The 13,386-nt window shown below is 41.0% G+C and overlaps 1 pseudogene; it reads left to right on the top strand.

The window, feature by feature from the left end:
* Window positions 1–8,554: 8,554 nt before the first annotated feature.
* Window positions 8,555–9,159, top strand: LOC147355211 (histone chaperone ASF1B pseudogene; annotated as a pseudogene).
* The last annotated feature ends 4,227 nt before the right edge of the window (window positions 9,160–13,386 follow it).

Genomic DNA, 13,386 nt, shown 5'->3' on the forward strand with positions numbered 1-13,386 from the left:
CCATTCTATCAGCTTTGTGCATAAATGACTTAATACATGGTAAATGCCATTTATACTTTTACTGTATATTTGCCTTTACCAATGAACTTTTTCATTTAATCATTTTAATTTTATAAGTCGTGGCTTTTTTTTTTTTTTTCCCAAGTGAAGAAGTTCCTTTTACATTTCTTATGAAGCTGGTTTGGTAGTGCTGAACTCTCTAATTTTTTGCTCATAAGCTTTTAACCTGTCTTTTAAATCTGAATGACAGCCTTGTTTGGTAGTTTTGTCTTGGTTATAGGGTTTTCTGTTTCATCATTTTAAATACATCATTCCACTCTTTTGGTTTCTATGTTTTTTTCTGAAAAGTCATCCTTATGGGAATTCCTTTGTATGCTACTTGTTGCTTTTCCTTTGCTACTTTTAATATTCTCTATTTTTAATTTTTGCCATTTCAGTTATAATGTTTCTTGCTCCATTTCTCTTTGGGTTGATTCTAAACTGGATTCTCTGCACTTCCTGGACTTGGATATCTATTTCCTTTCCCAGGTTAAGGAGGTTTTCAGCTATTATGTCTTCAACTATGTTCTCAGCCTCTTTCTATATTCTTCTTCTGTCTATATATAGTCTATATTCTATATATTCTGTCGGTCTATATTCTCTTCTGATACTATTTCAGAGGTCTCTTAAGCAGTCCTCCTTTTTTCCTTTTCTCTTTCTTTTCTTCTGTTCAGCCTCAGTGATTTTCACTGCTCTGTTTTTCAGCTCATTCATCTGTTCCTTTGTATCATTTATCCTGCTTTTATTCTTTCTAGAGTGTTTTTCATTTCAACTTTTGTATTCTTCATTTCTTTTTGGTTGTTCTTTATACTGTCTCTTTGTTAAAAACTTCCAACTTTTCATTCTCTGCATCTATTCTTTTTCCTAGTTCTTTGATTATTTTTACAGTCACTATCCTGAACTCTTTATTGGGTAGGCTGCCTATATCCACTTCACTTAGTCCTTCCACTGTTGTTTTATTTTGTTCCTTTTTGGGGAACATATTCCTCTGACACTTTATTTTTCCTGATTTGCTATATTTATTTTTATCTATTTGGTAGGTTGGTTATAATTCCAAGCCTTGGAGAAATGCATTTTCTTAGATGTGTTCTATACATCCTGGCAGCACACTTTCTTCTTGTTCCCAGAGCTGTATGCTCTACAGTTACTTCTTTAAGAGTTCTGTGGTTTTTCTGGTTGGTGGGATAACTATGTGGGCAGTCTGGTAGAATTAGTTGACCACTTGTCCAGTTGGTTGCTATGTCCTGACTTATGTGAAGATTGCCAGTGGCTGGTTGTCAACATGAGGTCACAAACTTGCAGAATGCCAAGGACCCAAGGGCTAGTGATGGGTTACTGGTGGGTAGAGACTAGTCCAGGAGACCCCAGGGCTCTTGGGATCTGATTAAAGGGCCCAGGGGTCCTAGAACTGATGTTGGATCACTGGCAAATGGTGTTTCCTCCTGATAATATTGGCCTGGGGTTTCTTGAAGGAAGTCTTAAGGCAGCTTGATGGCCAGAAGGTGAGACAATTAGTTTCTTGGCCTGAGGCATCCCAGAAATGGTGACTACAAATCACTGGATCAGGTCCAGACTGAGTCCTGGGTTAATACATTAGAGGAAGTATTCCAAAATAACACTTGCATCACCAGTGTCCACAAGGTAGAAGGAGCTCCCCAAAATGGCTTCCACTAATGGCAAACTACTTCAGTATTCTTGCCCTGAGAACGCCATGAACAGTATGAAAAGGCAAAATGATAGGATACTGAAAGAGAAACTCCCCAAGTCAGTAGGTGCCCAATATGCTACTGGAGATCAGTGGAGAAATAACTCCAGAAAGAATGAAGGCATGGAGCCAAAGCAAAAAGAATACTCAGCTGTGGATATTACTGGTGATAGAAGCAAGGTCCGCTGCTGTAAAGAGCAATATTGCATAGGAACCTGGAATGTCAGGTCCATGAATCAAGGCAAATTGGAAGTGGTCAAACAGGAGATGGCAAGAGTGAATGTCGACATTCTAGAAATCAGTGAACTGAAATGGACTGGAATGGGTAAATTTAACTCAGATGACCATTATATCTACTACTGCAGGCAGGAATCCCTCAGAAGAAAAGGAGTAGCCATCATGGTCAACCAAAGAGTCTGAAATGCAGTACTTGGATGCAATCTCAAAAACAAAAGAATGATCTCTGTTCATTTCCAAGGCAAACCATTCAATATCACAGTAATCCAAGTCTATGCCCCAACCAGTAACGCTGAAGAAGCTGAAGTTGAACGTTTATATGAAGACCTACAAGACCTTTTAGAACTAACACTCAAAAAAGATGTCCTTTTCATTACTGGTGACTGGAATGCAAAAGTAGGAAGTTAAAAAACACCTGGAATAACAGGCAAATTTGGCCTTGGAATACGGAATGAAGCAGGGCAAAGATTAATAGAGTTTTGCCAAGAAAATGCACTGGTCATAACAAACACCCTCTTCCAACAACACAAGAGAAGACTCTATACATGGACATCACCAGATGGTCAACACTGAAATCAGATTGATTATATTCTTTGCAGCCAAAGATGGAGAAGCTCTATAAGTCAGCAAAAACAAGACCAGGAGTTGACTATGGCTCAGCCCATGAACTCCTTATTGCCAGATTCATACTGAAATTGAAGAAAGTAGGGAAAACCACTAGACCATTCAGGTAAGACCTAAATCAAATCCCTTATGATTATACAGTGGAAGTGAGAAATAGATGTAAGGGCCTAGATCTGATAGATAGAGTGCCTGATGAACTATGGAATGAGGTTTGTGACATTGTACAGGAGACAGGGATCAAGAACATCCCCATGAAAAAGAAATGCAAAAAAGCAAAATGGCTGTCTGGGGAGGCCTTAAAAATAGCTGTGAAAAGAAGAGAAGTGAAAAGCAAAGGAGAAAAGGAAAGATATAAGCATCTGAATGCAGAGTTCCAAAGAATAGCAAGAAGAGATAAGAAAGCCTTCTTCAGCAATCAATGCAAAGAAATAGAGGAAAACAACAGAATGGGAAAGACTAGAGATCTCTTCAAGAAACTCAGAGATACCAAAGGAACATTTCATGCAAAGATAGGCTCGATAAAGGACAGAAATGGTATGGACCTAACAGAAGCAGAAGATATTAAGAAGAGATGGCAAGAATACACAGAAGAACTGTACAAAAAAAGATCTTCACGACCCAGATAATCACGATGGTGTGATCACTGACCTAGAGCCAGACATCCTGGAATGTGAAGTCCAGTGGGCCTTAGAAAGCATCACTACGAACAAAGCTAGTGGAGGTGATGGAATTCCAGTTGAACTATTCCAAATCCTGAAAGATGATGCTGTGAAAGTGCTGTACTCAATATGCCAGCAAATTTGGAAAACTCAGCAGTGGCCACAGGACTGGAAAAGGTCAGTTTTCATTCCAATCCCAAAGAAAGGCAATGCCAAAGAATGCTCAAACTACCGCACTATTGCACTCATCTCACACGCTAGTAAAGTAATGCTCAAAGTACTCCAAGCCAGGCTTCAGCAATACATGAACCTTGAACTTCCTGATGTTCAAGCTGGTTTTAGAAAAGGCAGAGGAACCAGAGATCAAATTGCCAACATCTGCTGGATCATGGAAAAAGCAAGAGAGTTCCAGAAAAACATCTATTTATGCTTTATTGACTATGCCAAAGCCTTTGACTGTGTGGATCACAATAAACTGTGGAAAATTCTGAAAGAGATGGGAATGCCAGACCACCTGATCTGCCTCTTGAGAAACCTCTATGCAGGTCAGGAAGAAACAGTTAGAACTGGACATGGGACAACAGACTGGTTCCAAATAGGAAAAGGAGTACGTCAAGGCTGTATACTGTCACCCTGCTTATTTAACTTTTATGCAGAGTACATCATGAGAAATGCTGGACTGGAAGAAACACAAGCTGGAATCAAGATTGCCAGCAGAAATATCAATAACCTCAGATATGCAGATGACACCACCCTTAATACAGAAAGTGAAGAGGAACTAAAAAGCCTCTTGATGAAAGTGAAAGTGGAGAGTGAAAAAGTTGGCTTAAAGTTCAACATTCAGAAAACGAAGATTATGGCATCTGGTACCATCACTTCATGGGAAATAGACGGGGAAACAGTGGAAACAGTTTAGACTTTATTTTTCTAGGCTCCAAAATCACTGCAGATTGTGACTGCAGCCATGAAATTCAAAGATGCTTACTCCTTGGAATGAAAGTTATGACCAACCTAGATAGCATATTCAAAAGCAGAGACATTACTTTGCCAACAAAGGTTCATCTAGTCAAGGCTATGGTTTTTCCTTTGGTCATGTATGGATGTGAGAGTTGGACTGTGAAGAAGGCTGAGCGCCGAAGAATTGATGCTTTTGAACTGTGGTGTTTTAGAAGACTCTTGAGAGTCCCTTGGACTGCAAGGAGATCCAAGCAGTCCATTCTGAAGGAGATCAGCCCTGGGATTTCTTTGGAAGGAATGATGTTAAAGCTGAAACCTTTGGCCACCTCATGCAAAGAGTTGATTCATTGGAAAAGACTCTTATGCCGGGAGAGATTGGGGGCAAGAGGCGAAGGGGATGACAGAGGATGAGATAGCTGGATGGCATCACTGATTCAATGGACTTGAGTCTCAGTGAACTCCGGGAGTTGGTGATGGACACGGAGGCCTGGAGTGCTGCGATTCATGGGGTGGCAAAGAGCAGGACAGGATTGAGAGACTGATCTCATCTAATCTGAATGTCTATGTCCCCAGGGTAAGCTGCAGTCACTTCCTGCCTCTCCAGGAGAATCTTCAGCATCAGCAGGTTGGTCTGACCTAAGCATCTATCAAATTATGGCTTCTTCCCTGCTCTAGAGCCAGAGCATATGAGATTTTGTAGGTGTCACTCAAAAGTGACATCACTATTTCCTCTCACACTCTGGAAGTCCCCAAACTAAGCCCCAGTGGCCTTTGCAACCAAAAGCTCCAGGGATTCATCTTCCTGTTACAGTATTCCCATGCTACAGAGCCCACATGGGTCTTGGACCTCTTGCTCCTTTGGGTCAACCTCTGTAGTATGATTGTTCTCCTCTTTGTGTGCAGTCCACTTGAAGGCATTGGACTTGATCATATTGCAACTCTGTCCCTCCTACCCATCTTATTGTGATTTATTTTTTAATAGCTTTAGTTGTGAAAGATCTTTTCTAGTAGGTCTGGTCTTTCTTCATTGATGGCTGTTTTCCAAATAATTGTGAATTTGATATGCTTATAGGAGAGAGGAGCTCAGGGTCTTTCTACTATTCCATCTTGCCAACTATTAATTGAATTTCATATTTAAGAATTAATAATCACAGAGTTAATAATTTCAGCATAAAATTTAAACCAGCCCTCTTTTGGAAGCAATCTATCCAACAAATTACAACATAAAAATAATGATTCCTATTTCTCTCACTGCATTCCCACTATGGAAATGCATTCAGACTCAAGAAACAGAGCAATTTATGTAGTTGAATTTGCAGGGAGAAGGTGTAACAATGCCTAAAGCCATAATTTGTAACAGCATACTGAAAAATATTCATCAACCACAGATGGAGCTCAAATTATCTGCAGTACAAAACTGGGAATACCTGTAAGTTAGAGGTAGTTTAGAAGGTAATAAAGGCAGTTGACAGATTCTTCACCAAATGTTCCTTCTGGAGACCTGTCTACTACCTTCAAAGGGAAAATCATCCTATTGCTAGATTTGGCATGTTGCTTTAGAGACAGCCTTCTGGTGTATTTGCTTGTACTGATAGTAATTTAAAAGTGACCACACGTTTTCCAGAGCAATATAGGTTTGCTTACAATGCTATTTATTATCCAATATAGATTTTCCTTTTTTCTCTAAGTGCTAAAAGAGAATAAAAGTCCATGGATAAAAAATGTGTTCACTTTTTGTTGGTTTACATTGAAGAGTTTTTTGTTTGGAAAATATGCTAAAACCCATTTACAGATTTAAACTGAAAGTAATATAAGCCTAATAAATCACTTTTAAAGTATAATTATTACATATCAATGAAAAATTAATTTTAAAATAATAAGTTCTTGCCTACTAACCAAAGCTCTAGCCAGGAGATACTGGTAAAAATGATAAAGAGGTGATTATATTTATTCTACTTTTTCATAACCATAACAGTATGGGTTATGTATTCATCTCAAATCTTTAGAAAACTTATGGTGAATTTCAAGCAGATTAACATATATATATATATATATAAATATATAAATGAATATGCAGTTGACTCTAAAATAACTTAGGTTTGAAATGCACGGGTCCACTGATATGCGATTTTTCAAAATCATAAGTGCTACAGTACCACACAATCTGTAGTGGTTTGTATACATGTATGTGGTACCACAGATGCAGAGGAATTGCATATATGAAGGGCTGACTATAAGTTATACACACAGATTTTCAACTGTGAGGAGGGTCAGTTCCTCTAACCTCTACATGACTCTTGAACAAGAGTCAACCATATTAAATGAACCAATTAATAAATACATGAAATACAGATAGATGGTCTCAAAGAATGAGAACAAAAGATAAGTGAAAAACAAGAGATTACATATCCTTAAGACTATCTTAAAAAAAAAATAGATCTCTAAGTGTGATCACTGGAACAATAGTGTAAGTACCAATTGGAAAACTGCTAGGAATGCAAATTCTTGGGATCCTCATCAAACCTGCTGAATCTAGAACTCCAAGTTTGTGAATCTATAAACTGTGTTTTAACATGTGTTCAGGGGTTTGTGGTGCATGGTAAAGCTTAAGAAGCATTTTCCTAAGATCACCATCTGTGGATCCTAATATTCCTTATATGAAGTAGAATTCCTGATTCCTCATGAAAATCCTGTCTTTGCAGAAACTTTAAATCTCCATTTTCCTCTATCACATCTTTGTGCCTTTCTGACATCAGTCATCATGCTTGTATCCAACTCATTAACAGCTGAATATCCCTAATAAATTACCTACAGACATGAAGCTTGATCTCACTTTATACCCACAGCCACACTAAGGTCAAGTGGGCTTTTAGTGCTGCTTCAAGATCTTATATCTTAACCCAGACAATTCACTCTTCTATTCGCCTAGACCATCCCATGCCTTCTCTTCATTCCACTCCAGATCTCTTCTCTTAATCTCATTCAAATTGGATAATCATGCTTCCTATTTATGGGGAAAACAGAAAATATCAGAATAGTATTTGCACTTGAGAGACCATAATTTTTAACAACTTGCATCCTGCTCATTTACTCTGCTGTCTCTACTGTTCCAGTGAAAGTTCTAGGTGTGCCTCTATTAAGGAAGGAGTCACATCTCTTATCTCATCAAGGACAGAAGAACTAAAAAAAAAAAAAAAGCAACCCTTTCTTGCATCATTTTATTTTCCTCTTTACAGAGCATTTTATAAGCATATAAACACCTTTTTTTTTCCCATTAAACAAATCCTCTCTTCACCCATAAGATTTGTTACTACTTCCTCAAATCTTTTCTCTCTTTTCTGCTCCAGTCACATTATCTCTTTTTTTTTTTCTAATTTTATTTTATTTTTAAAATTTACACAATTGTATTAGTTTTGCCAAATATCAAAATGAATCTGCCACAGGTATACATGCGTTCCCCATCCCGAACCCTCCTCCCTCCTCCCTCCCCATACCATCCCTCTGGGCCGTCCCAGTGCACCAGCCCCAAGCATCCAGCATCGTGCATCGAACCTGGACTGGCAACTCGTTTCCTACATGATATTTTACATGTTTCATTGCCATTCTCCCAAATCTTCCCACCCTCTCCCTCTCCCACAGAGTCCATAAGACTGTTCTATACATCAGTGTCTCTTTTGCTGTCTCGTACACCGGGTTATTGTTACCATCTTTCTAAATTCCATATATATGTGTTAGTATACTGTATTTATGTTTTTCCTTCTGGCTTACTTCACTCTGTATAATAGGCTCCAGTTTCATCCACCTCATTAGAACTGATTCAAATGTATTCTTTTTAATGGCTGAGTAATACTCCATTGTGTATATGTACCACAGCTTTCTTATCCATTCATCTGCTGATGGACATCTAGGTTGCTTCCATGTCTTGGCTATTATAAACAGTGCTGCGATGAACATTGGGGTACACGTGTCTCTTTCCCTTCTGGTTTCCTCAGTGTGTATGCCCAGCAGTGGGGTTGCTGGATCATAACGCAGTTCTATTTCCAGTTTTTTAAGGAATCTCCACATTATCTCTTTCATCGTTCCTCAAGTACTCCAGGGATGTGCCTGTGTGCTAAGCCACTTCACTTGTGCCTGACTCTTTGCAACTCTATGGACCATAGCGTGCCAGTCTCCTCTGTCCATGGGATTCTCCAGGTCAGAATACTGGAGTGGAACTTCAGATTGCAGTCAGAGAAGGCAGGAGCTGATTTGGACAAAGCTTCTCCGCTGACCTGACAAGACCCAGCTGCTGGCTCGGCCCCAGCTCTGGCCTCAGCTGTGACCCTACGAGGCGATGGCTAAGGTGTCAGTATTGAACACGGTGGTGCTGGAAAATCTGAGCCTTTTCCACAGCCCTTTCTGGTTGAGACATCAGCTTAGAGTGCAATGAGGCCCTGGCAGACTACCTGGAGTGGAAGAACGTTTATATTGGCTCAGCTGAGAGTGAATTTGATCAAATCCTAGACTCTGCTGGTTGGCCCTGTCCCGGCAGGGAGACACATGTTCATCTTTCAGGCAGATGCCCCCAACCCATCCCTCATCCTTGAGTCTGATAGCCTGGGAGTGACCATGGTCCTCATCACCTGCAGCTACCACAGATAGGAGTTCATCCGAGTCAGCTACAGCGTTGACAGTGGGTACCTTAGCAGCTAGCTGTGCGAGAACCCACCCCTGAAGTCACACTTCTCTCAGCTCCAGTGGAACATCTTGGCCTCAGATCCCCTGGTGAACTGCTTCTACATCAACTGGGACAACAACACAGACAGGTTGGAAGCCATAGAGAACCAGGACCCTGCCCTGGGCTGCTGTCTCCCCCTCAGCGGCACAGGTACCAAGGGCTTGGGTCTCCCTCGCTGCATAATGGGCCTCCTCCCTCAGAATTCCATGGACTTCATCTAGCTGTTGGACTCCAGGCCCTACCTGGGCCCAGCTTGGACCACAGCCAGTCTCCTGGCACATCTGGAGGGGACAGCCGGGCCTCCTGGAGAGTCTCTGGGAGGCCATGTGGAGGACTTTGGGGCCATGAGCTATCCAGACCAGTCAAAACTTGGCCCCCAGGAAGGAAGGGGCTTCTGGTCTCTTCTAGCCCTGGCCCAGAGGATCATCTCCCCTCTACTGCCCAGCCACGAAAGAAGCAAGTACTCAGTTCTTAATTCTTTCTGTCTTGTGTCCTTTCTGTCTTCCACACACACTATAAACCCCATCTGTGGGCCATTGTGCCACCATCATCCAAGGAGTGCCATTAACCCCAAACTCTTCTAACAGACCACCCAGGCCTGCCTTAAGGCTTTCTTGGTTAATACACACACACTATAAACCCCATCTGTGGGCCATTGTGCCACCATCATCCAAGGAGTGCCATTAACCCCAAACTCTTCTAACAGACCACCCAGGCCTGCCTTAAGGCTTTCTTGGTTAATACATGGCAAGGCATTGACCCTGTTGGGCCAAAGTTTCTGACATTCACTTCCCTTCCCAACCATCTGAGCAGATCCACCCAGCTTTCTGGAGTCCCAGGCCAAGAGTCTTGGTAGAAGATGGACTCAGACACAATTTCTCATCCTTTTGCTGGGTGATTTTTAGGTCTTTTCAATTCAGTAGCCCTCTGGAAAACCCTATTCCCATAAAGGTGGTCTGCAGGATGCTGAGAAAAGATGGTTGACTCTCCTTTGGGTCACAACCACCTCCCAACTGGATCTGGCGTTCCCTGGAGGCTGCCCCTTGGAAACAATGGCACTTTGAAGGGGCCTGCTGTTATCAGTCTGTCTCAATATTGGTGTCAGGACCTCTCTGCTTCTGGCTGTGTTGATCTGAGCTCTGCCAAAACCTCCTGTACTCAGGTCACAGTGCAGACCAGGGAAACAGTAGGGACCCTGAAAACCTTCCTCCCCTGCCATGCTCCCCACCCACATGCCCATCCCCTCACTGCTATGTGGATGCTGTTGTGATTGTAGTTTGTATATTAAAGTGTTTTTATATTAAGTGTTTGAAAGTGAAAGTGAGTTGCTCAATAGTGTCCAACTATTTGAGACCCCATGGATTGTAGCCTACCCAGCTCCTCAGTCCATGGGATTTTCCAGTCAAAAATACTGGAGTGGGTTGCCATTTCCTTCTTCAATAAAATGTTTGGTTGGTCTAAAAATAAAAAGCACTTCAACTAAACTCTTCTCTGCTTTAAAAAAAAAAAAAAAAAAGAATACTGGAGTGGGTTACCATGCCCTCCTCCTAAGAATCTTTTCTCTGAGCAGTGTTCTTTGCCTGGAATTTTCTTTCCCCAAACATTTGCTTGGTTGACTCTCTCATCTCTTCAAGGAAGGCTTACTTTATCTGTTAGAACTACTAGAATAAACCTATTTAATAGTGTACCATCATTCTGAGTGCTAGTACTCCTGAATCTCTTATTTTTATAAATTTTCCTTGATTCTACAGCATGTAGCAGAAATAGATGCTTTTCTGGAACTCTCTACCTTTTTCCATGATCCAGTGGATGTTGGCAATTTGATCTCTGCTTCCTCTGCCTTTTCTAAAACTAGCTTGAACATCTGGAAGTTCATGGTTCATGTATTGCTGAAGCCTGGCTTGGAGAATTTTGAAAATTACTTTACTAGTGTAAGATGAGTGTAATTGTGCAGTAGTTTGAACACTCTTTGGCATTACCTTTCTTTGGAATTGGAATGAAAACTGACCTGTTTTAGTCCTGTGGCCACTACTGAGTTTTCCAAATTTGCTGGCATATTGAGTGCAGCACTTTCACAGCATCATATTTTAGAATTTGAAATAGCTGAACTGGAATTCCATTGCCTCCATTAGCTTTGTTCATAGTGATGCTTCCTAAGGCCTACCTGACTTCACATTCCAGGATATCTGGCTGCAGGTGAGTGGGAGTGATCACACCTTCGTGATTATCTAGGTTGTGAAAATCTTTTTTGTACGATTCTTCTGTATATTCTTGGCATCTCTTCTTAATATCTTCTGCTTCTGTTAGGTCCATACCATTTCTGTCCCTTATTGAGCCCATTTTGCATGAAATGTTCCCTTGGTATCACTAATTTTCTTGAAGAGATATCTAGTCTTTCCCATTCTACTGTTTTCCTCCATTTCTTTCCATTGATTGCTGAGGAAGGCTTTCTTATCTCTCCTTGCTATTTTTTGGAACTCTGCATTCAAATAGGTGTGTATCTTTCCTTTTCTCCTTTACTTTTTGCTTCTCTTCTTTTCACAGCTATTTGTAAGGCTTCCTCAGACAGCCATTTTGCTTTTTTGCATTTCTTTTACTTGAGGATGATCTTGCTCCCTGTCTCCTATAGAAGTCACAAACCTCCATCCATAGTTCATGAGGCACTCTGTCCATCAGATCTAGTCCCTTAATTATTTTTCTCTATTTAAATCTATTTCCCCTAAATATGTTTCCAACATCTGCTGGATCATTGAAAAAGCAAGAGAGTTCCAGAAAAACATCTATTTCTGCTTTATTGACTATGCCAAAGCCTTCGACTGTATGGATCACAATACACTGTGGAAAATTCTGAAAGAGATGGGAATACCAGACTACCTGACCTGCCTCTTGAGAAACCTGTATACAGGTCAGGAAACAACAGTTAGAATTGGACATGGAACAACAGACTGGTTCCAAATAGGAAAAGGAGTATGTCAAGGCTGTATACTGTCACCCTGCTTATTTATCTTATATTCAGAGTACATCATTAGAAACGCTGGGTTGGAGGAAGCACAAGCTGGAATCAAGATTGCCGGGAAAAATATCAATAACCTCAGATATGCAGATGACACCACCCTTATGGCAGAAAGTGAAGAAGAACTAAAGAGCCTCTTGATGAAAGTGAAAGAAGAGAGTGAAAAAGTTGTCTTAAAGCTCAACATTCGGAAATCTAAAATCATGGCATCTGGTCCCATTACTTCATGGCAAATAGATGGGGAAACAGTGGAGACAGTGGCTGACTTTATTTTTCTGGGTTCCAAAATCACTGCGGATGGTGATTGAAGTCATGAAATTAAAAGATGCTTGCTCCTTGAAGGAAAGTTATGACCAACCTAGACAGCATATTAAAAAGCAGAGACATTACTTTATCAACAAAGGTCCATCTAGTCAAGGCTATGGTTTTTCCAGTGGTCATGTATGGATGTGAGAGTTGGACTATAAAGAATGCTGAGCACCGAAGAATTGATGCTTTTGAACTGTGGTGTTGGAGAATACTCTTGAGAGTCCCTTGGACTGCAAGGAGATCCAACCAGTCCATCCTAAAGGAAATAAGTCCTGGGTGTTCATTGGAGGGGCTGATGTTGAAGCTGAAACTCTAATACTTTGGCCACCTGATAAGGAGAGCTGACTCATGTGAAAAGATCCTGATGCTGGGAAAGATTGAGGGCAGGAGGAGAAGAGGACAACAGAGGATGTGATGGTTGGAAGACATCACCGACACAATGGACATGGGTTTGGGTGAACTCTGGGAGTTGGTGATGGGCAGGGAGGCCTGGGGTGCTGTGGTTCATGGGGTCGCAAAGAGTCGGACACCACCGAACAACTGAACTGAAGTGAACTGAACAGCATGTAGCATGTTCTAAAACTAAGCAACTTGCTGCTGCTGTTGCTAAGTCGCTTCAGTTGTGTCCGACTTTGTGCGACCCATAGACGGCAGCCCACCAGGCTCCCCCGTCCCTGGGATTCTCCAGGCAAGAACACTGGAGTGGGTTGCCATTTCCTTCTCCAGTGCATGGAAGTGAAAAGTGAAAGTGAAGTCGCTCAGTTGTGTCTGACTCTCAGCGACCCCATGGACTGCAGCCTACCAGGCTCCTCCATCCATGGGATTTTCCAGGCAAGAGTACCGGAGTGGGGTGCCATTGCCTTCTCTGAAGAAACTTACTCATCTATTATTCTATTAAAATATAAAATATAAGATCTGAGGTAGAAAAATCTGTTTTACTACTTAGCTATCTCATATCTTGAATAAGACTGAACTTTGCATGTTAAGTATTTGTTGAATAAATTCAGGTAAATAAATAAAATACACTAATATCAAGATTTTTTGTTTAATATTTAACATTAACATAAAATGGAGACCCTGGAGAACTTTGAATTGAAACATATATTTTATGAATGAGAATGTTATG

This window comes from Bos grunniens, chromosome 17 (genome assembly GCF_055505025.1).
Source record: "Bos grunniens cultivar Pamir isolate PY7600 chromosome 17, Bosgru_T2T1.0, whole genome shotgun sequence".
Lineage (NCBI taxonomy): Eukaryota > Metazoa > Chordata > Mammalia > Artiodactyla > Bovidae > Bos > Bos grunniens.